The 22,773-nt window shown below is 40.7% G+C and overlaps 1 non-coding gene across 1 annotated transcript; it reads left to right on the top strand.

The window, feature by feature from the left end:
• Window positions 1-16,034: 16,034 nt before the first annotated feature.
• LOC129061134 (U1 spliceosomal RNA) lies at window positions 16,035-16,198 on the top strand. The gene has a single exon (XR_008528098.1). It is a non-coding gene; the product is annotated as a U1 spliceosomal RNA (small nuclear RNA).
• The last annotated feature ends 6,575 nt before the right edge of the window (window positions 16,199-22,773 follow it).

Genomic DNA, 22,773 nt, shown 5'->3' with positions numbered 1-22,773 from the left:
GCCTAAAAAACAGGACTGCTAAGTGGAATGTGGTATCCTAGGTGAGATCCTGAAGCAGAAAAGGGGCATAGGTAAGAATGAAGGAAATATGAACAAAGTATGGAGTTGGGTTAATAATAATAAATCATTATTGGCTCATTCGTTGTGATGGATGAACCATAATAATACAAGATGCTAACAATGAAGGACTCTGCTGTGGAGTATATGGAATACTCCATACTATCCTCGCAAATTTTCTTTAAATCTTAAACTGTTCTAAAATAAAAAAATTTAAGAAAAAAAAAGAGTGACAGATAAATATTTGAATTGGACCATTTACCCAATGAAGACATAAACTTAATGATTTAGACTGGCTGTGAAGATAGCACCACTCAGTACCGACCCTGACATTTATTAGTCTAAGAGTAGCCACAACAAGCAAAATCTAATATGGGATGATTGTTGAGGGAGGTTGACGTTTGCAGCCTTCAGAGCTGTATGGCTAGTCCAGTAAAAGTACAGAGCTGGTAGAGATGACTCCATCGAACCATGCCATTTCCCAGATGAAGAAGCTGAGGTTCAGAGAAAACAAGGTATTTACTTTAGGTTCTGCAAATACTGAACTGGAACCCACATCTTTCCTAATTCATTGCTCATTTGCTTCCCTTTGCTTCTTCCTTAACCTTTCTGTTTAAGGCACAAGTCCCTCTGTTACTACCATACTTTTGTTTTCCCATTTTGGCTAAAGATCTGTGGTCCTGCCACATATCCTAAACATTGTATAAAAGAGCAAGAGAACCATGACATTTGGGCTCAAGGTGAGTTAGGTCTGAATTCCAATTCCTTATTGTCTCTGGGCCTCAGTTTTCCTTAGGTGCAAAATGGCCCTGATAATACCCATCTCTCAGGATTAATGAGATCCTGTACATAAAACCTAGCACAGCGTCTGGTCATGGTTAGCCCTCAATAATTGACAGTTTCCTCTCATAAGAATATGCCTCTTTATATACCAATAGCAGCACTAGGATACCATGGACCCTTAAATAGCACATATAAAGTGGGTAAAAATTTTATTCATAGAAGCTTTTCCTGACCAGGGCTTTTCTATAAAGCCAGCCATTTCTGCAGGCCTTCTTCCTCACTACAAATTGTTCTCTATCAGAGTCCAGGCTAGCAGGCGGGGAAAGACTGTACAGGGCAGTTAGCTCCAGGGGTTCAAGAGACAGCTGCCTCCTGCAGGAGCCTGGGAGACTGCAGCCTGAATGCATCATCATTAGAATACCTTTTTAAAATGCAGCCTGGGAGGAATGGAATTTGGAGCCTTGAAATCTTTAGCTTAGTTTCTAAATATTATAGTGGGATTAAATTGTCTCTTTCCCCCGCAAACTGATAAAAACTGAGATTTCGCATTTCAGATGGCATTTAGTAAGGATACTATCCGTCTTTCATTTGCATTTGAAAGCAAAAAGCAGCTCCTGCAATCTGTGAGTGCTCCTATTCTTCCTTTCAAAGCTGCTCCCCCTCCCCCCACCTTCACCTATCACAGAGGCGGGCTAAAAAAACGTGGAAAGACAACCCATTATTGGATAGTTAGTCAAAATTTAAAAGATCTTTTTTTAAGTAATGCATCAGCAATCTTCATTATGGGATTCTTAAGTAGAACCACTTTCTCTTAGCTTGAATTCCCTCTAAAGCATGTTGCCACCAGGGGCACTTGGGTACAAGTAGCTTACTTGGGAGGGGTTCCCAGAAAGCAGAGCTGAGGGAGGAGGGGAAGTGAGAAAGACTAATAATAAAATGTATGTAAATGAATGGGTTACTTTCTGTAAATCTCTCTCTGGGAACCCTCTAAGAGGCGATGTCAAACGCATGTCAAACATGTCTCAGAATCTTCCTACTGGAGAATGGGGAGGTTGGAACATTGAGCCACTGATGTCTGTCCTCCATTGTTGAAGATCACCTCTGGGGGCCTCAGCTCTCCATCACATATATTTACTTTGCATTTGGCTCTATGACTTTCTCAGTCTCCAAGAAGGCAGACCAGACAGGCACTGTAAGGTGTACTTGAGGTGGGACTCAGGTTGTGGGCATGGAACTATCTGCCACAGCTGCCCTGAAATCGGGTGGGGAGAGGGGCTGTGGCGTAGCGCATTGCAGCATCTCCCACCATGGTGCAGTCTAGAACAATGTGATCTAATACAATAAGCGCCAGTCGTACTTAAGTTAATTAAAATAAAACATTCAGAGTCTCCATCATACTAGCCACATTTCAAGTGCTTAATAGCCACTTATGGCTGGAGTTTATTGTATTGGACAGAATAGATATAGAACATTTCCGTAACTGCAGAAAGTTGTATCGAGCAATTCTAGCTCCCTGGGTCTCTTTAGCACTGTAGGCCCTGACAAACTCATGTGGACTTAATATCTATCCGTCAAGACAGACTAAGCTTTGCTGTAGTAGGAAATAATCGCCCAAGTCTTGATGTCTTCAAACAGAAAAGGTTTATTTCTCACTCATTCTGCATGTCCAACATAGGATCCAGGTTGAGAGAAAACCCACAATTTGGAAAACTATCAATAGCCATGGTAGAGGGAAAGAGAGCCCTGTGGGTCTTGAAGCCCCAGGCCAGAAATGACATGTCATTTCCATTCACAACTCGGATCAGAAGAAGTCAGGTAATCCCATCTAACCAATATAGAACTAAGAACTCAGAGAGGAAAGCTATATTCGTGAGCAGGCCTGTTGACTAGCTCTGTTGACATGATCATGTATTCATTTACTTACTCATGAATTATTCAGTAGATATTTGCATGTCTGCTGGGCACAGTAGTGAGCCTGTGGATATAGAGGTGAACAAGCAAACATGATTCCTGCCCTAATGGAGCTTACTTACCATTTGCTGGTATTAGACCATTAAAAAAGCAATGATAGTGAAGGGGAATAAGTATTCTGATAAGGAAAGAACAAGATGTTTCAGAACCAGCAAAGCAAGCAGTTTTCTTGCATATCAATGCAATAAATAGAACTGTGAGTATTTGTCCCAGTTAAAGAGCTGAGAACAAGCACTGGAATAGGAAAGGAAGGACCTCTGTTTATTCCTCCGTTACCCTCCACCTGCACCTTTGCCCCATTCCTGAATGAAGCCCAAGAGAGGTGTTTATCGAGCCTCTGCCAAGTGGTGACCTTGACTCCATGTACCTCAGGCAGCTGCCTGGCAGTTGCATGGGAGTGCGCCTATGTGGGCACACTGGCTCATGCCCGCAGAATTCACCATGGCAGCCAGCACTGATGTTCCCGGCACAGGGCCTGAGCTGCGCAGCAGGTGCAGAAGCCAGCAGGCCCTTCTTGATTTTCTCCTGAGGTGGTCAAATAAGATCAGCCAAGAGCCCAGGGCTACCCGAATGAGTCTCCGTGGCTTTGAGGATGGAAGAAGCAGGGAACTGTGGCAGGAGGCACTGCCTGGGCTTCTAGCTCTCTTCCCAGGTTCTCTGTGGCCGTTGGCACCCTGCCCCTAACTTCTGACCTGCCTGTCCCCAGAAAAGGACATGTGGCTAAATGTGACAGTTCAGTTCCTGTTACCTGCTTTAGGAAATGTCTACAAAGTGCAAGTTCATTAAGTTCTATTTTTCAATGATATATCTTTTTCTTTATTTTTTCCTCAGTTAAATCCATTTGTTCAAAATAGACATGCTAGGAGGTGGCATATTAGTTAAGTGCATGGACTCTGGAGCCAGGCTTTCTGGGTTTGCATGTCAGCTCTGCGCTTTACAGATGTAATCCTGAGAAAATTATTTAATGCTTTGTGCTGCAGGTTCCTTATCTATTAAATGGAGAAAATAAGTGTACCTACTTTAAATAGCTATTGTGAGAATTGCATTGATTAATAAATGTAAAGTGTTTAGAAAGGTGCTGGGCACATGGTAAGCACTCAAGTTAGCTGTTGTTATGATTATCAGTGTTGTCATTATCATTATTACTAAGCACTTCATGAAGTGCTCAGCAGCACACATTTTTTTTGTTGTTGTTTTAAGGTCGGGGGTGACACAAAGTCAAGCAGCTGTGGGGTATGATGGTTAAAGTAACAAGCTCTGTGGCTTGGCTTTAAGTCTAGGCTCTGCCACTTGCTGGCTCATTGTCTTTGGATAAGTTACGAAGCTGTCCAGGCTTCATCTGTAAAATGTGGATAATGACTTCCACCATTTTTTGTAGTGATTGACTGAGATAATGCATGTACTTCAGTGTTTAGCATCTAGTGAACACTCAGTGTGGTCTGGCTGTAGGAGTAATTATAGGGAGAGGAGAAAAAACTTAGTGGATGATAGATGAGAAAAAGCACATACTAGATGGTTGTATTTGCGAAGTGCTGGGAAGTGGTAGAAACCAAGGGTCCCAGTAAGGAAGTGGTGATCTCGGATTTCTTGTAGGAGGCACCATGGGACCTGGACCTTGAAGGATGGGTTAGCGTTGATCAGACATGGAAGGCAGGAGGAAGCATTCCAGACAGAGGAAGGGGCAGGCCTTGAACACCAAGCTATCTTATCTTATTTGGTAGACAATGGGGAGCCATTGACAGATTTTGATTTGGAGAGTAACCTGGCCACTGGGATCAAAGAAGGAAGTGGGAAGGTATCTGTATGGAACTGTGGAGATTAGGACAATGTATCTCTAGTAAAGGAGATAAAAATAATATAGTGACACTTAGAACTCTTACTATGTGCCTGACACTGTCCTAAGCTATTTTAATCTTCATAGCAGTCCCATTGAATGGGTAGTCTTATTATCCACAAGTTAAAGATGGCACAGAGAGGTTACGTCACTTGCTCCAGAATACACAGGTCCAGGATTCAAACCCAAACAACCTGGCTCTGAGCCAGTGCTGTGTACCTCGGTTTTTTGAGATGCTTGCACTTTGTTGTGGGCATCAGGGAAGGAGAGGGAGAAACAGAAATTACGGAACTCAAGAACTGTTGCTGTTCCAAGGAGGAATGGTTCAAAGAGTGATTTAGAGCACAGCTAGGGTGTTTGTCTTGGGATGGGTGAACGCTTGTGCTCTGAAACGTGAGAAAAAGAGGAACTAAAAGTAGAAGGGGGTCAGGGTGAGATGAGGGAGTTGAGGGTTCTCCTGAGAAACAGCTTAGATGTGCTCACTCATGGAAGAGCTGAGAGGAAGATGGCAGAAGGGTGGTAGTTGTTCAGGGCTTATAAAGAAGTGGCTTTTTGAAAGTGCCCTTCCTGACCACATAATCTAACAAAAGTTTTGTTGTGTCAGGCTATGCACTCTCTGGGAAAGCGATGCAGCTGACATTGGGATGGCTGGATGCTAGTCCAAGCTCTGCCCATCCTCGCTGTGTGACTTTGGCTGTGTCACTTAACCTTTCTGTGTCTCAGTTTCCTCATTGTAAAAATTGGTTTACCTACCTCTTAGGGTTGCTTGAGGATTGGACCTGTTAGTTTATGGAGAGAGCTTAGGGCTTAGGGTAGTCAGCACTATGCAAGTTGAGCTACTATTAATTGTTGTTATTAGCATTTTTTTCCTGCAACCCCAGAAATCTTAACAGCCCAGGACAGAGAAGTGGAATGGTAGTTGCCAGGGGTTTAGGCCTCTCAGGACAGGCTTTTAGGCCATTGGCTGGACTACAGGGACATCATCCTGCTTTGGGTTGGAGATGTGTAAAGAATGAATCTAGCTTTGGTCAACTAACTTCCTGGTTTTTCTAGTTGCAAAATCCAGAATCACCGTGGAAGACTTTATATTCAGATTCCTACCATGAGAACAAATGTGTGTGACAGAGTGCTTACTAATAAGATACCAAGTCCAGGGGAAACATGGGGGCTTATAAAAAATACCAGAGGCGCTAACAAAGGAACTTGGTTTTTCTGTGCTTCAAACCACAGATGGTACCACCCCCTCATCAAGGTTTCATTGGGTTTAAAAGTCTTCTCCCCGTATTTCTCAATTCAGGGCAGACATTCCGTCACATGGAAGTCTTACCCTCCCCTCTCCTACCCCTCCCCCCAATCAAGTGACCTTAGAGTTTCTAATCAGCATCAAAACTGAAGATGTTGGGATAGTAACTTATAAATAAGCCTTCTGTGAAAGAGTGAAATCAAAATCATTTTAATTTGAGAGCATACTGTGTTGAATTTTTAAGATGTAACACACTTGATTGATAATAACTCACTGTATCAGCAATATTTCTGACTTGATCAGTCAGCACCTCAGAGGTACTATCTTTTGATGCTAGGGAGCTACATTATAGGCCCCTGATCCCATACTGGCCTGGGTCATTGGAATTAGTAAGGTTCAGGGAGATGGAGAAGACATGCCCCCTTCTCTCCAGTACTCATCCCCACATCGAAGCCTCCACAGGCGTATTCCATTCATTAAAGATTATTTGGATTTACAGATCCGTCTTTTAAACATTCATACTGACTCAAAGAACTCTCACCAGTTCTTCCACCACCCAGCTGAATCAGAACCTCGGGGGGCTGCCTGAGCATCCAAAGCAGGGGCAGAGGTGTCAAAGTAGTGCAGGGGGCGGAGAGAGGCTCTCACAAGCATTTCACCTTCTTTGCAAACTTGCCCAGAATCTTGCGGCTCTCCTCGTGCTGAAAGCTACTGAAAGACGACCATTAGGGGAACTTCAAGAGCCTGCAAAATAGGTGCTAAAATGAAGAAGAGAGCATTTTAGTTTCTTTAAAAATCAGTTACTCAGAGATGACGACCACCATCGTGAGGTTAGACAGAAAACAGGTCTTCCCGATTGGTTGCAGAAGAAGCATGGTTCTGCTGACTCTTGATTTTGGACTTTTAGCCTCCACAACTGTGAGGCAATAAATTTCTATTGTTTTAACCCCAACTCCTTCTGAATCAATTATGCAGAGGATGATCATTTATCTAATAAACATTTATACTAGAGGTTCTTGAGCTTGGCTGCACATTGGAATTACCTGGAGAGACTTAAAAAGCTCTGATGTCCAGACCACACACAGCTCAGAGCAGTTAAAACGAAATCTTTGGGAGTGAAACCCAAGTGTCATATTTTTTTGAAAGTTTCCCAGGTGCTTCCATGGTGTGGCTGACATACAATGGTGCTTGTTATATGCCTTATGCCTATTAATATATTTAATCCTTGCAACTCTCTTATAAATGACGTGCAGATACTGTTCCCATTTTATAGATGAAGAGAGGGAGGCACAGCAGAGTCACATGATTTGTCCAAGATCATATGGTTGGTAATTTCCAGGGTGTGGATTTGAATCCAGGCCATCTGGCTCCAGAGTGCATGTTCTTAAGACAACAGGTTCATTTCCTCTTCTGACATGGGAAATACAAATTTTTGGCAAAGTCCCATAACTCTAAAGTCACTAACGAGCAGGGAATGGAGATTCTGTATCTCCTTCCTGGGAAGCTGAGTAAAAGATCTTCCCAAGCAATGCCACATGTATAATTAGTGATTTTTAAAAATTTCTACCAGAACATGCAGACTTTCTCATTCCTCCCACAGACTGTCTAAGGGTTAAAATGTCAACTTTCCTTTTCTTCCCCACATCTACCCAGAAAGATGGAGAGCTAGATTCTAGTCAGAATTAAGGGGTCCGTGAGTGGAGCTTGTCAGCTGGGTCTTTGTGGTTAAGGTCTAGCCATGAGGTTGAAGGCTTACTGACATGGGTTGGGGTGGAAGACTTGTCATGTGCTCATGTAAAATTACTCTGCAACTTTATTAGATGGGCTGAAGACTGAAGAAAGAGGATGAGATTGGAAGGTACAGTGGATCTGGTGCTTGTTCCTTCCCCAAAGCAGCCCAGGGACCCTAGGCGAGTAACTTCACTTCCCTCTGAGCCTCTTCCATAAAACAAAGATTCTATTTGAGGTTCCATTTCAGCTTAGCGAAGAGAAACTGTTTGTTGGGCTTTCACATTTCTCAAATTAATTGCCAACATTTAAAAATAGGGATCATTTACATACAAGTGTAGATTTCCAGCTTCTCTTGGAAAATCCTTAGAGACATTTTTTGTCACAGTGGGTCCTGTAGTGTAACTGTGGGCTGGAGTTAGGAGGGCAGCACTCTTTTTAGACGGGGCACTCTCTCCTTAGAGTCCCTCATTACCATCGGACTCTTGCCGGATCTGGAAACCAGATGGTCTCCAAAGTCTCTTCCAGAAGTTGAGATTGCTGTACTCATGGGATCCTGCAACCTGTGAGGCAGAGATGAAATCTTAGAGACTCAGGCTTACCCAACATTTTCACGTAAAGATAGGGACAATCAAGGTAAAACTAACAAAATGTTAACATTCTCTGTTAGATACTTGCCTATGTTTTGTCTCTAACCACAACACGTATAATTTACGATGTTTGTCCTACTCCCTGTGCATTTTTATATTCTGGCTCACTGTTTGAAGTCATAAACAGGGACAAAACAGGGACAAAACAACAGCCATAAAAGGTTATGAAGAAGCTGCATGGTCAAGAAGAGAGAAGACACTAGGATAATGTGTTCTCAGACGGTCAGTCTGAAATTACAGAGCAACTACCTGTTCTTCAAAACAAGATAAACGGAAATAAATTCTAGGAAAATATGTCAGGTGGGTTCTCTGATGTTCTTACCCAGACCGCGTTCAACAAAACTCTCTTTTCTTAATGGGGTATGAGCTTTCAGGGAACTATTTATTTAGGAGCTTTCAGATGACCAGAGAGTCACTTGAAATCGCACATACATTTAACTATTCTTGTCTCTTAGAGCTTTTCATGCAGGACAATAATAAAAATACAGCCAGATGCAGATAATAAGTGATTTTTGAGTCCCTCTAAACTTTCTTTTATGCGTTTTATTTTTTTACTGGACTATTTATGAAAATAAAAGTAATGTGTACATATATCGGAGAATAGAAAGATATGAAATGAGAAATATATATCTCTTGTCCCTTATTTATTTTTTATTCTTTATTATAGTAAAATACATACAAAATTTACCATTTGATGACTTTTAAGCGTTCAGCCTAATAGAGTTAAGTATATTCACATTGTTATGTTTTCTCCCTTGCCTTAACCTCCAGTATTAACCACAGTATATTTTTCTATGTCCTTTCAGAAAATTATAGGCACATTCTTTATTATTTATACAAATGTGTTTTTCTGTATCTTCCGAAATTTCTACATCACCTTAGACCAGTCTTGCATGTTCTTTTTAGTGGCTGCAGAATATTACACTTTTATGGATAGACCACAATTTACTTAAACAATTTTTTTTATTAATGGTACTTAGGTTCTCTTGAGATTTTGACTATTACCAAAAGGAAAAAAAATCCTATAAGGAACATATTTGGTGCAAATATCTTGGTCTTTGGCGTATGTACAAGAATATCTTATGGGTATATTCTCAGCAGCCCATAAACAGATATTAATTTGGTTGACAATTTTCTATCTGAAAATGAGTATAGTTTGCATACTAAGGGTTTTCAGATTGACAGAATACTTATCATAAACTATACCGGCATAGAAAATACATTGGAGCAGTAACCCAGGCTCTGGAATTAGATGACCTAAATCTAAACTTAAGCCCTGCCAGACTGACTGTGGGGCCTTGGGCAACTTGCTCATAACATTACTTGCCTTAACTTTCTCATCTGGAAAATGGGATTAGTAATAGGCCTTTCCTCTGGAGGCTGCTGGGAGAACTCAATGAATAGAACCTGGCACATATTAAACACTACATACATTAGTTAATTATTTTAGTTTTCTTAATGATAAAATTGGTGCCTGACACTTTATGAGAAACAGCCTTCAAGATAAATTCAATTTTAATATTTTAAGATTTCAACATTTTATTCTATAATTCAGTTGTCAAAGTATCATCAGACAAAACTCATCAGCATAGAAAAACTACACTATAAAAGACCTCACATGTATTCAGTCAACTCTCAACTCTTGTTTTCCTCCATTTCCTTAGGAATACTTTGGATTTCCCTTTCTTTTTCCTTATGCTTGGTGTGGAAATTGCACTTACTTTTCCTGAATGCACTGTGGGACAAATGAAACCAAAGTCCAGGGACAGCCTTTTGAGAGAACAATTTTTTTTTTCATACTCTACACATCTACATATCTCTCCTGCAATTTTGCTAATAGTCTTAACTTTGTTGGGTTACCGGAAATGACTCATTTTCTTTTAATAAATGGAGCCAGAAGAATCCCTATACCATCCCTCTACTTCAGCTGTCCTGACGCAGGTGTGTGGAAGAGGAGGGTTGCAGTTTGACCAACAGCCCACCTCCCTGCAGAGCTGCTGGCTGCCTGCCGGTATTCCAAAAACCTTAGCTTGTGTCACGGAACTCAAATTACCCATTCTTTGTTCCAGACTAGCTCTTCCTTTCTTTAGCTTTGGAGAAATCCTCTCCTATCACTCTTCATTGCTCTGATTAATGATCTTTTTTCAATACTAAGAAAGGATGGTTCAGGTGAAGCAACATAAACAGTGGCTGGGAGATGTTGTTGGCAAGAGAAATGATGGGGTGGCCAGTACAGGTGGAATCTGTGCAATGCAGTGACTCTAGCAACTCTTGAATGGCTTAGCCCAGTGTGATAGCAAAAGGCCCCTTAACTCCTGCCACTGCTTTGCAGCCACAAGAGGTCCCTGTGCCCTAGGTTGTCAGGTGGTGGGAAAAGGCGTAAGTGACTATGATCAGCAAAGTAGTAAGGGATCCTGTAGACTCCCATCTTGGAGCCTGAGATGCAAGTTGACTTGCTGTCAGTAGTTACAGATGGAAAATGACTTTGTTGTTTGTTTTTTGCAATACCTGCTGTCCATTCCTGAAAAGGCATGTGTGTCCTGATGCAGTGGTCCTGGATGCCCTGAACTCTCACTCAGCTATGGCCTTAACTCCAAGCAATGCTGGGTTTTGAGAGCATGCTAAGATTAGGGAGCTGTCCCTTTGGCAGATTCACCTTGAAAGCTAACAAAGAACTTAAATATTTATTGAGCACCTACTGTGTGTCAGGCTCTGCTCCAGAAAACCTGAAAAGGCAGTGAACCTAATAAAGAAAGAACTTGCCTTCTGGAAGCTTAATTATTAGTGAGGACATTTATAAACAGATAAACATCCAATATAATTGTAATAGTAAGGTCTATGAAAAAAAATAAAGTGAAATAAGAATGGTCAAGAGTAATAAGAGCAACAAATTGAAATAAAGGCATCATATTGAAAAGAAATAAAACTCTCCTTATTTGCACATGACATAATCTTGTATATATAAAACCCTAAGGAATCCACTAAAATATAATAAAGAAGTTTAGCAAGTGTGCAGAACACAAAATATACAAAAATAAGTTGTATTGCTACACACATGCAAGAAACAGTCTGAAAAAGAAATTAAGAAAACAGTTCCATTTATAATAGCATCAAATAGCATAAAATACTTATGAATAAATTTTAACCAAAAAAAACCATGCAAAACATATACTCTGGAAACTACAAAACATTGTTGAAAGAAATATGATTTAAATAAATGTAAAGACATCCCATGTTCATGGATCAGAAGATTTACTATTGTTGCAGTGTCAGTACTTCCCAGAATTGATCTATAGACTCATTTCAATCCCTATCAGAATCCCAATTGGCTTCTATGTAGAAATTTGCAAGCTGATCTCAAAATTCATATGCAATTGCAAGGGCCCTGTCATTGAAGTAATCTTGAAAAATAAGAACAAAGTTGGAGGATTCACTTCCCAATTTCAAAACTTACCATAAAACAACAACATGGTATTGGCATAGGTATAGGTCACCTGGAGAGCTATATGTAACAGAGTGAACTTGAATCTTTACCTCCCACCAAATACAAAAATTAACTCAAAATAGATCAAAGACTTAAATGTAAAGCCAAAAACTAAAGAAAACATAGGGGTAAATCTTGACTCAGGATTTAGCAGTGGATTCTTAGATATGACACCAAAGCACAAGCAACAAAATAAAAATGAAACAAACTGTACTTCATTAAAATAAAAAATCAGGGGTGTTCAAAGTATGCCATCTAGAAAATGAAAAGATACTCATAAAATGGGAGAAAATATTTTAAAATTATATATCTGATAAGGGACGTATATCTAGAATATATAAAGAACCCTTAAAACTGAATAAGAAGACAACAAATAACCCAACTAAATATTGGGCAAAGGATCTGAGTATACATTTCTCCAAAAAATATGTACAAATGGACAATAAACACATGAAAAGATATCATTAACTATCAGGGAAATATAAATCAAAACTATAAAAATATAACACTTTACACCCATCAAGATAGCTATAATAAAAATGCCAGATAATAGCAAGTGTTAATAAACATGTGAAAAAATTGGCAGCTTCACATATTGTTGGTGGGAATGTAAAATGGTGCAGCCACTTTGGAAAACAATCTAGCAATTTCTCAAATGATTAAACATAGAGTTACCATTTGATCCATCAGTTTCACCCCAAGATATATACCCAAGACAAATGAAACAATGTCCACACAAAAACTTATACATGAATGTTCAGAGCAGTATTATTCATAATAGCCAAATCATGGTAACAACCCAATGTCCATTAATTGATGATTGGATAAATGAAATGTAAAATATCCATATAATGGAATAATTTATTTAGGCATAAAAAGGAATGAAGTACTGATACATGCTGCAACATGGAGGAAACTTGAAAACATTATGCTCAGTGAATGAAGCGAGTTACAAAAGACTACATATTATATGATTTCATTTATTTCATAAATTGGCCATTGCTCCTCAAGTTTATTTTCTCTTGCTTTTGTCACTTTACAGGGTGGGACACTTTTTGCTTTTTCATACATTCCTATCACTGTCAGAATCATGATAGTAGAAGAGTGACCACATTTCATAATTTCTGGAAGGCACTCAGTGTAGTTGAACCAAAGACCCTCCTGGTAATAATGGAAGCAATCTAGTCAAGTTCTAATAAATGAGGCTGGACCTTCTCCCATATTTTTTTCCAGGAATTGGAAGCCAAAATGTGAAATCCTCATTCAGTTGGTAAAAGGGATTGGCAGCTGTTTGTAAGAGATGAGCATTGACTAAGCTTTATTTTAAATGTTTTTGGCTTGATTTGTTCATTTCATCTCTCCATTCTGCCCACTCAACTCCATTCTCAGTTTCTTGCTATCTAGAGACTAGTCTGTGGGTTCTAGAAATAAAACAGGGAGAAAGATGGTTAGGATAACCAAGACCATGTTTTATTTTTAACACTAAGCCAGCAAACCCACTATTTTTACCTATTATATCCTGATTAAAAGGATACACTTTGAAGATTAATAAAAATAGCTCACTTTGGTAGGAAAACGAACACCCTGGCAGGACAGAACTCAGCTCTTATGAGCATCTATAGAACTTGACGTTAATCTTAGCATCCACTACTGTACTGGCTCAAATATTGTGTAAAGCTTTTTAACAGTAACAGTACTTAACATTTTTGAAAACTCGTTTGCATTCCCCTCCCCACAAAGTAAGTCACCCAATTAGTTCCTAAGGGGCAAGTGGTTGCTGGGGTCAGGTGAACGCAGAGGTAGTGCTGGCAGCCCCCAGGCTACCACCAGGGCATGGAGGGTAACCCCAAGCTGCAGACGCACTCCACTCTCTGGCACTCTGCGGTGGGCGGCTGTTTTCATTCACATCCCTGGGGATGCTCTGAGCCTTGGAGGGGCCTGTGCAAGTGGGAAGCCCTGAAGCTTATGCTTCATTAGCTTCAAGATAAATCCACCACTGCTCTCAACATGTATTAAAATCCTTCCATGGTCCAGAGAGTTAAATATTATAATATTAAGATCATTTTTCAGGTCAGGAAACTAAAGATCATGGAGGACTTTTCTCAAGTCCTACAAAGAGCCAGGAGGTGGGAGAGCCGAAGTGCTCACCAGCTCTGCCCCTGACATTAGGGTTCATAGCTGCTAGTTCCATTGCTTTGTTTTTCTGGCTGGGGTAGGACATAGGGCAGCAGAGGGAAAGCTTAGGCAAAGGAGGCAATAAAGAACATTGGCAGTTCCTCCTCATGGGCTTCCTCCTGCGCAGATTTCCTATCAACAGAAGAGTGTCTACCCTTCTCCATAGGCATATTTGTTTGCCCTTTGTGAGTTTTCCCCTTTTGAGAACAAAGTTTCCTTGGTTTGCTCATATAAAATTGTTGGGGTGATGTGCGCCAAACCTAAACCCGCTAATCGGCCATACCTCTGGGGCTCTGCCTGGGTCTTGGACCTATTGCCCCCTCACCGCCATCCCCCCCAGAATAGGTTTAGTTCTCCACATCTCTACATCTTGCCATGATCTCTCTCGTTAATTAATTAATTAATTCAACAAATATTTGTTGTCAATTTTGTGCCTGACACAATGCTAAGAACAACTGGGGACACTTTGAATCTCCTTCAGTATGGAAACATTTTACAGGGAATGCAGAATATGCCCCTCTGTGACGCTGGTCAGTGTTGTGTCAGCTTGACCTTAGTCGAGCCATCGTCCCCAGCGTTCAATCAGACCCTAATCTAGGTATTGCTATGAAGACATTGTGTAGATTAAAGTCCACAATCAGTGGCTTTAAGTAAAGAGAATATCCTCAATAATCTGGGTGGGCTTAAAAGCAGGACTGGGGTTTTCCTGAAGAAGAAATTCTACCTGTGAACTGCAGTGCCAGCACATGCCAGCCCCTCCTGGTAGCCTGTCCTGCCGACCTCATACATGCCCAGCCAGCCCTCACAATTGCCTGAGCCAATTCCTTGCAATAAATCTTTTAATATCTGTCTTTTGAGTCTCTGGTTAACCCTGACTGATACACATTCCTAGATACCTATAAAGCAATCCATTTTAATCATACTCATTTTTGTCAGCCTTCAGCTTGAAGAGGTAGACAAGATTAATGTCAAGATTAGCAAAGCAATTTGGTGGGCCTTGTGGGTAATCGCACCCACAGTAGAATTTGCGCTGCAGTTGTCCTTTTGGGTGGCTTCAAAGTTTCTGGAAATGTATAGAAAACAGGATGGAAACTCAAAGTGTGACAATGAGATGCCATACCACTGCTAGTCATGGTTTGATAAACCACGAAGAGCCATGGGGCCTTGAATAGCAGTACCAGCATAGTCATCAGTCTCCATCAACAAAGCACAGTGTGTGGTACAAAGTGTAGACTGTACCTAAGAAAGCCCATCTTAATTGCTCTTAGGTAACCGGTGTTTCTGCATTTTAGACATGAAAGGTGGTGCCTGCCTCGGGTACTGTTAAACCCTTCGTGGAAAAGAGCTGAGAAATGGCATTGTCAGTATGTGTTTTGGGCTCTAAAAACTCAGGTTTCTATTTCCTGGTTTATAAAATTTGAGGAGTGAACTTTCTCAAAGTGTTTTTTGTTTTGTTTTTAATTCTGTGATTTTCTTTGCTAAGCCTAACAGCTTGCATTATGAATTAGAATGGTCTCCAAGTAAAAAATGGTTGGTCATGGGTTTGGGTGGCTCTCCTCAGGAAATCTGAATTGTGGAAAACCAGTGTGTGTGGGGCGGGCCTGCAGGCCCTTAACACTTTACAAGCCTACCTTCTGAGAGATACTTGCACAATTATGGAGATTCTTCTGAAGCCGAAAACTCTGTTTATTACTGTTTATCACAGTTTCTTGATTTGCTTTTTAAGCACCAGATTGAGACAGAAAATACCTACCTTGCTGAGATAGCACTGGTTTTCTTGGATTCTTAGTGAGCAAACAGTGACCTGAGACTTGGGGCCAATATGTACAGAATCTTCCAGAAAAGGAAGACTGATGTGAGGGCAAGGTGAAAAGGGTCCTCCATCCTCCAAATTTGGATCGAGATTAGTTTGAGTAATGAAAAGCAAACAAGAAAACTGATAAACTAATTTTTTAAAAAATCCAACCATGGATCAAAAATCAACCAACATATCGAAAAAGGAGATCAACGAACCCAAAATTATGGAAAAGGCCACCACAGAAAGTGGTTAGGCCTCCAATGCTACAATCCCAGAGAGGCATAAATAATGCAATTTTAAATCAAGTGGTCATACTTACCTGGCAGGGGAGATACCATGATCACGAAGGTGGTTTTCCCAGGGCGAGGCTTATCCATTGCACTCCGGATGTGCTGACCCCTGCGATTTCCCCAAATGTGGGAAACTCGACTGCATAATTTGTGGTAGTGGGGGACTGCGTTCGCGCTCTCCCCTGAGAGAGAAAAAAGAAAAAATCAAGTGGTCAGCCCTGAGGTCAGTTACGTGATGAAATGTTCTATCTGAGCTTCAGAATGGCCAGGGGACTTCTAATCCATCTGTAGACTGAAAAAAAAAAAAAAACGAACAAACTTCTTTCACAGATTTTGTATGACTTGTTCCCAAATCTATATAGATGGTATGGCGAGGAACAAAAATAAAAATTATTTTTAAAAGTCTTATAAATCCCTAGTTGCCTTCAGTCTTTTGACTACTCAAAGTATAACCAAGCGGTTATACTTGGCTCCTTGGCACTGTTTTTGACTTTGAAAGAGAGACCCCTGAGCACAAAGTTCTGATCCACTGCTCTGGTCCCCACAGGTCTGTGATCAGGTAGTCTCTTGGCGGAATGCCGGGGAGAAGAGGCTCTTCAATGCCGGCTTTGCCCAGCCAGCCCGCCCTCAGCTTCGCGGAGTCCTGCCAAGCCCACAGTTACTGGTTTTGTCTGCACACTCCTCCACCCCAGTTGTCAGCAGTGAAAGACATCCCCAGCTGCTCCTGGGGAGAGGGGACATGAAGAGGCCCCTGGGCCTGCTTGCCAGTGTGCCTTAACTTTTAAAGCACAGTTGCATATAATGGCATTGTGGTTTAATGAAAGTCTGTGTGGAGCTCAAACCCAGCTAGTTTCTTTTTTCTCATTTTTTATTCCACCTTCTTGCTTTTTCGTTTCTTGTTTGGCTGTGTTTTCATTTCCTGCAGAATGTGTGGTTCCCATCTCAGCCAGCAGATCTAAGGTAATCTCAGTTTTGTTTCTAAAAATGCCATTTTCTGCTTCTTTCCCCCCATTCCCTGTCTCTCGTCTTTGGAAAACATGAATATTTAGCCACATCACATGTGGAGTCTCTCTTCTCAATACTTTTCTTTTTACAGTTACCCAGTCCAGAGCTGAGTCCACAGAACACTCATCTCTTAGTCTTTAGCACTAATCAAAATTTGATAAATGGGTTAAGATACATTTCATGAAGCAGAATGGTGAACTTGCAATTTTTTTTTTTTTTTTGCCTGTGTTTCTCTTGGTGTGGGAAAAGCATGACACTAGATTTTGGATATGCTTTCCTATTTCTTAAGCAAACTCCATCAGTTGATCGCTGTCAATCCCAGGGGGACTTTAAGCACTGACACATCATGTTTTCAATATGACTGCATATGTATCTGGAAATATTCAAGTCTTCATTTCATAAACACATCCCCCTCTTCTTGCTGCAGGAATGATCAATTATTTGGCATTATGTTTTCCCATTTTCAGTATTTAGAAACTAGCTCAATATACTAAACTGGTTATGTTGTGTTCAGATGGATTTCCTGAATTGCTGGTGTCAAGTACTTTGCTCTCTTTTCTTGATACCTGGCTTCTATCTATAGCTAACAGCTCATCAGAAGCCAGGGCCAAGGGCAGTTGTTGTTTGGTCAAGCCCAGCTGTTGCATGCTGATTGGTAACTGGCAAGGTGTGGCGACTGCCATCTGGTCACGCCAGGTCCTGATAGCAGTGCCAGCGTTTGTTTAATTCAGGCAAAAGCAGTTAATTTCAGCTTGCTTCGCAGAAGCAAATGCAGCTAACTCTTCTGGATACTCCAGGTAGTCAAGTTGGTTCCTGAGTATAGATCCAAGTTGAAAGTTAAAAACAACATTATCTGAACTTGTAAGGTCTACCACAACACATTTTTTGTCCTTCCCTCCAGTTCAGGATTCAGACATGGAAGTGTGTGTATCTCAATCCCTTTCTGATAGGTAGCATTGAATACTTTCACAGGACATAAATGAGAAAACTGATTTCTGTAGTTCATAGAGATGACTATTTTCATAGCTCTCCATGTACCGGAAAAGAGAGATATTATACCAATCATATGAATTAACATGGCACCATGGATCAGTATACCTCAGAAATTAGGAAACCCTAAAAGAAACCAGGCTATGAATAAGTTAAATATATGTTTTGGGGGGAAACAGAGCTTGTCAATTGCTTTTAACCGGAGGATTATAGGTAATGCTATTGCCTATCCCTCCTCTGCAGGGATTGAGGGCTGGCGGGGAACCTGGCTCTGGAGGTAAAAGCTTTGCTGGGATGGATATTCAGAGCTCTTTCCCAGACTTAATCAGACCCTGCTTTGTACTGGCAAATGGCTTTCACAATAAATTCAATCATCGTTCATCAGCAGGCATTGTATGAGTAGCAGATGCTGTACAATATCTATGCAACGGTCCTCAGTATCTGATGTTCTGTAGTCATTTTCCCCATGCAAGGAGTGATTCTCCTTTTTGAGGAAAGAAAACCAAGTCACAATAAGAATAAGCTCCTCCTTGGGAGCCAGGATTGACCTCATGGACCCAGGGAGTTCCCAGGGAAATGAATGGACTCATTTGCTGGAGACGGCTATTTTACTTCGAGGGTAAAAATTAGTAAGTAGCCTAGAACTTAAAAGTTTTATTTGAGGCTCTCAGAAGATAAACATTGGACATTGTTGTGCTCAGAGACGCTGTTTTTAAGAGAAGCTGTGTGGTTTGGCGGCTGAGAGTACCCACATCAGGGTTCACTAGGCACCGAATCCTATCTAGCTCTGCCACTTACTCTGTGATCTTTGGCAGCTTACCTTCTTCAAGCTGCAGTTTTCTTATTCATATAAGGGATACGGTGAGAGATAGGGGTGTAAAGTGGCAGCCTGTGCCTGTGTAGCATGCTCCTTGTGTCATCTCCCACTCTCAGGGATTAGCCAAATCTCAGGGTGCCAGCTGGGGCAGCTGGGAGTGTCACCTGAATTCTGTGTCTCTTTGCCTGGCGTAGGCTCAGATGCTCAGCTGGGGCTGAGCATAGATGTGATGGGCTTCCAAAGGTGTCGAGCTGCCTAGGCTCCGGCTGTGGCCTACCCCTTTCTCTCCCACTAATTAATCTTCGACAGAATCTGTGTTAAAGACTACTGTATGGGTGTATGTAGTAGGCCTTTGCCAAATATTTATAGGTTATGTGATTAATTTAAATGCATCTCTAATAAAATCCCAAATGGCCTCACTGTTAGATTTTCCCATTATATAGAAAATGATCAGGTTTCTGATAAGTTTTGATATGGAAAAGCACCACACACACAAAAGAAAACCCAAATCATTTGATATGTTATTGTAAGGATATTGAAGAGATAATTCATAGAAGAGGCAATACAAATGGTTAATATATATGGAACAATATTTCAATTTCTTTGGTAAAACGTGCAAAATTAAGGGCCAGTGACATCTAATTTTCATGTATCAGATTGGCAGATTTAAAAACGAAAGATTCACGGCTAGTGAAGATGCAGAAAGACAGGTAATCCCACTCATGGCTGGTGGGAAATTTGGTAAAATCACTGGGAAGTTATTTCCCATTTACCAATATATAATAAAAGGCTTGTAAGTGTTTATATCATCCAATATAGTCATTTTAAAGAAATTTTATATTTTAAAAATTATATTTAAAGATATCTGTTGCAGTGCTACAATTTTAAATAGGAAGAAGTAGAAATAAGATCAGTACAATAAAAGGACAGTTAAATATACTACTTAGAATGAAATAGTATGATGGCATTAAAATGAGATTTTAGTGATAATCTGTAGCCATACCTGCCATTTATGAAAAATTTACTATATGCCAACCCTCAGGCTAAGTAAGCACTTTGAGTATATATTATCTCATTTGAACCTTATTATGACAGATTAGTAACCTCCTTACTTCCAACTATTTATTATCTCATTTAAACATATTTGATAAATTAGAAAATTGAAAAAATATTAACATGGAAGAGCACTCTTGATATTCTTTTAAGCAAATGAAATAATTATTAGCATACACAATTGCATATAGATTTAGTTCAACTATGTAAATACAATACTCTACCCATAATGGAACCAAAATCCTAAACTGCATGAAATGTAGGTTTGTATTGTTATGACATTTCTAAAGTGAAAGTGGGAGCTGGTGGGTGAGAGCTAATTCTTAGTCACCTTCCGTGTAAACTCACATTATTCCAGGGCTATGGGTGTTTACTGAGAAATTTACCAAAATAGTAAGAATGACTTTTTCTGTATTGGGGCATTATGGGTAATTTATGCTTCTCTATAATTTTCAATTTTTCTACAATAAGCATGTAGAAGTATCGCATAAAAATAAAATACTTCTAACACTTTAAACAAAGAGAAAGCAATTTGTTTCACTAATGTTTTTATTAGTGGGCAGTTGTTTCTTCTTTTCTATGCTCTCTTGACAGCTCAGTAATTTAAGCAGGAAAGGGAAGAGGCAAGCCCAGTGGTCAGAGGAAAAGGAGAGGTGTGTTTCTCTCTCAGCTCTGGGGTGTGAGCCACGTGATGCTGTGGTAGCATCTGTGGTCACACATGTAACAAGTGAAAAAAACATCACAATGAGGTTGGCAAAGCCTTGGGCATTACCCAACCTCATGCAGCTACCAGAAAATTCTCTTTTAAAAAAAAAAAGAGAGAGAAAAGTAACCTACTTACAAAAGAAAGACGTTATTAAGGGTAAAGCCCTCTTTCCATGTTCACTAAGAATAGACAATCCCCTAAATCAGCATGTGTGTGAGGCTAATTAGAGGACAGTCACTCTCTGAGAAGAAACTAGATGCAGGCTCAGAGCCCTTTTCTGCTTTTGCGGGATCTTTGAAGACTAACCTGGAGTTAACCTTGAGGTGGCCCAGCATCTGCTGACTCTGAGAGGTGCTGAAGCTGTCCCCACAGGGTGTACCCCAGCACCTGCAAAAATCCCAGGCATCAGGGGAAGGGCCTTGGCGTCCTAAGCACTGGGGAACCCTCTGTGGGGTGGGATACCAGACTGGGTCGGGCCCCACAGGAAGCAACCTGCTTTGTTGAGGTGGCTGTGCTCAGCAGCAGAAGGCCCGCCCTTGTTTGCTTGGGCTTTCCTGCTGGCTTCTGTGAGAAGGTAGCTAAAAACAGAAGGCTCAGATAACCCCCAGCCCTGGCTCAGACCTAAAAGCTGGAGTTAGACACATTCAGAGACGTGGATCACCTATCCAAGGGGTGGCTGAGCAGCTGGGAGGGAATAATGCCAAGTACACGGTTCCAGATGACACTAATTTTTTCAAAGAGAGCCTTCACATTTTTTCAGAGCCACTCAGTTATTTATTCAACTGACACTTTCTCAGTATTGTTATACCCACTGGAGAAACCAAGAGAAATAAGACACCATAGTTGCCCTCCAGGACTCCAGAGAGGAGCCAGAGGGTCAGCAAGCCTCAGTGGTAGACCTAGAACCAGGGGATCACGGGCACTCCCTGCAGAGAAGTCAGGGGCTCAAGGAAGTGACATCGCCAAGCCATATCTTGGCACTTCTTAGACTTTCATGGGCATACAAATCACCTGATGAGCTTGCTAAAATTCATGTTCTTATTTAGCAGGTCTGGAGTGAACGCTGAGATTATGCATTTTTAACAAGGTCCCAGGTGATGCTGATGTTGCTGGTCCATGGTCCACACTTTGAGTATCAAAATCTCAAGTGGTGTCTAAGAAGGAGCCAGGTACAGAAGTGGGGAAAGATATTTCCATGAGAAGCAGCATCGAGGGTAGGCCACTTCAGGGGTGAGGAGGGTTGAATCTTGAGAGAAGGTGAGGTTTTATTGGATAGCCTTGAAATAGCCCTGGGCTTACTTTTTAATTCTAGTAGGAGCTTAATTCATTCTTTAAGACTCAGCCCCCAAACCCGATATTCTGAGAAACGCAGTCCTAACACTCAGCTGACCCATGTCCCTCTGCTTAGTGGCCTTGTTTCCTTAGTAATTTTTTGTGTTTGTTTGTTTGTTTTTTTTTTTTTTTTTTTGGTCATCTAGGTCATAAGGTCCTCAGAGCAAACCTGGTGGTAGATGACAAGTCACTATGTTAGAGTTTGTAAAGTCCTAGGCTATATAGCTCTATGACGGAGGCCATGGCTTTTCCATTCCACAGATAGCTCATGTCTGATACACGCAAGAAGCTTGTGCTTATTACTTACTGAGTTTTAAATGAATGAATATTAGTACTTCATATTGGGCTCAGCAGGAGAATAACGGAGTTGTTAAGAGCACAGGCACTGGAGTTAGAATGCTTGGGTGCAAATCCTGGCTCTGCTGTGTGTTAGCTGCATAAATCTAGGCATACATATCCTGTGATCGCTCTATGCCTCAATTTCCTTATCTGTAAAATGGAGATGATAGTAGAATTGAGTCAGAGTTGTTGCGAGTCTTATATAACATAGTACATATAAATTGCTTCCAGTGTTTATAACATTCAATACATATTTTTTTATTATTTTTGTTAAGAGCTGAAATTTATATTAGCTAACTTGACCACATATTGACTGATACAGTTTAGTGAGGATGGGCATATTTGTCTACAGTGGGGCTTATGAGTAAATGTTATTTATTTTTGCCATGTCTACCCTTCAGTAACATATATAATGACAGGTAATTATAGTACTTTTTATAGTTTTTTTCCTTGAAATTAAAGTAGGAAAACATGCATTTTGATAGAAATGAGGGTCTTCAAGTGAGACCATTAGTTAT

Source organism: Pteronotus mesoamericanus, unplaced genomic scaffold, assembly GCF_021234165.1.
Source record: "Pteronotus mesoamericanus isolate MK-2021 breed Mesoamerican mustached bat unplaced genomic scaffold, CSHL_Meso_final scaffold_54, whole genome shotgun sequence".
NCBI classification, from domain to species: domain Eukaryota; kingdom Metazoa; phylum Chordata; class Mammalia; order Chiroptera; family Mormoopidae; genus Pteronotus; species Pteronotus mesoamericanus.
This window is presented reverse-complemented; position numbering and strand designations above follow the sequence as displayed.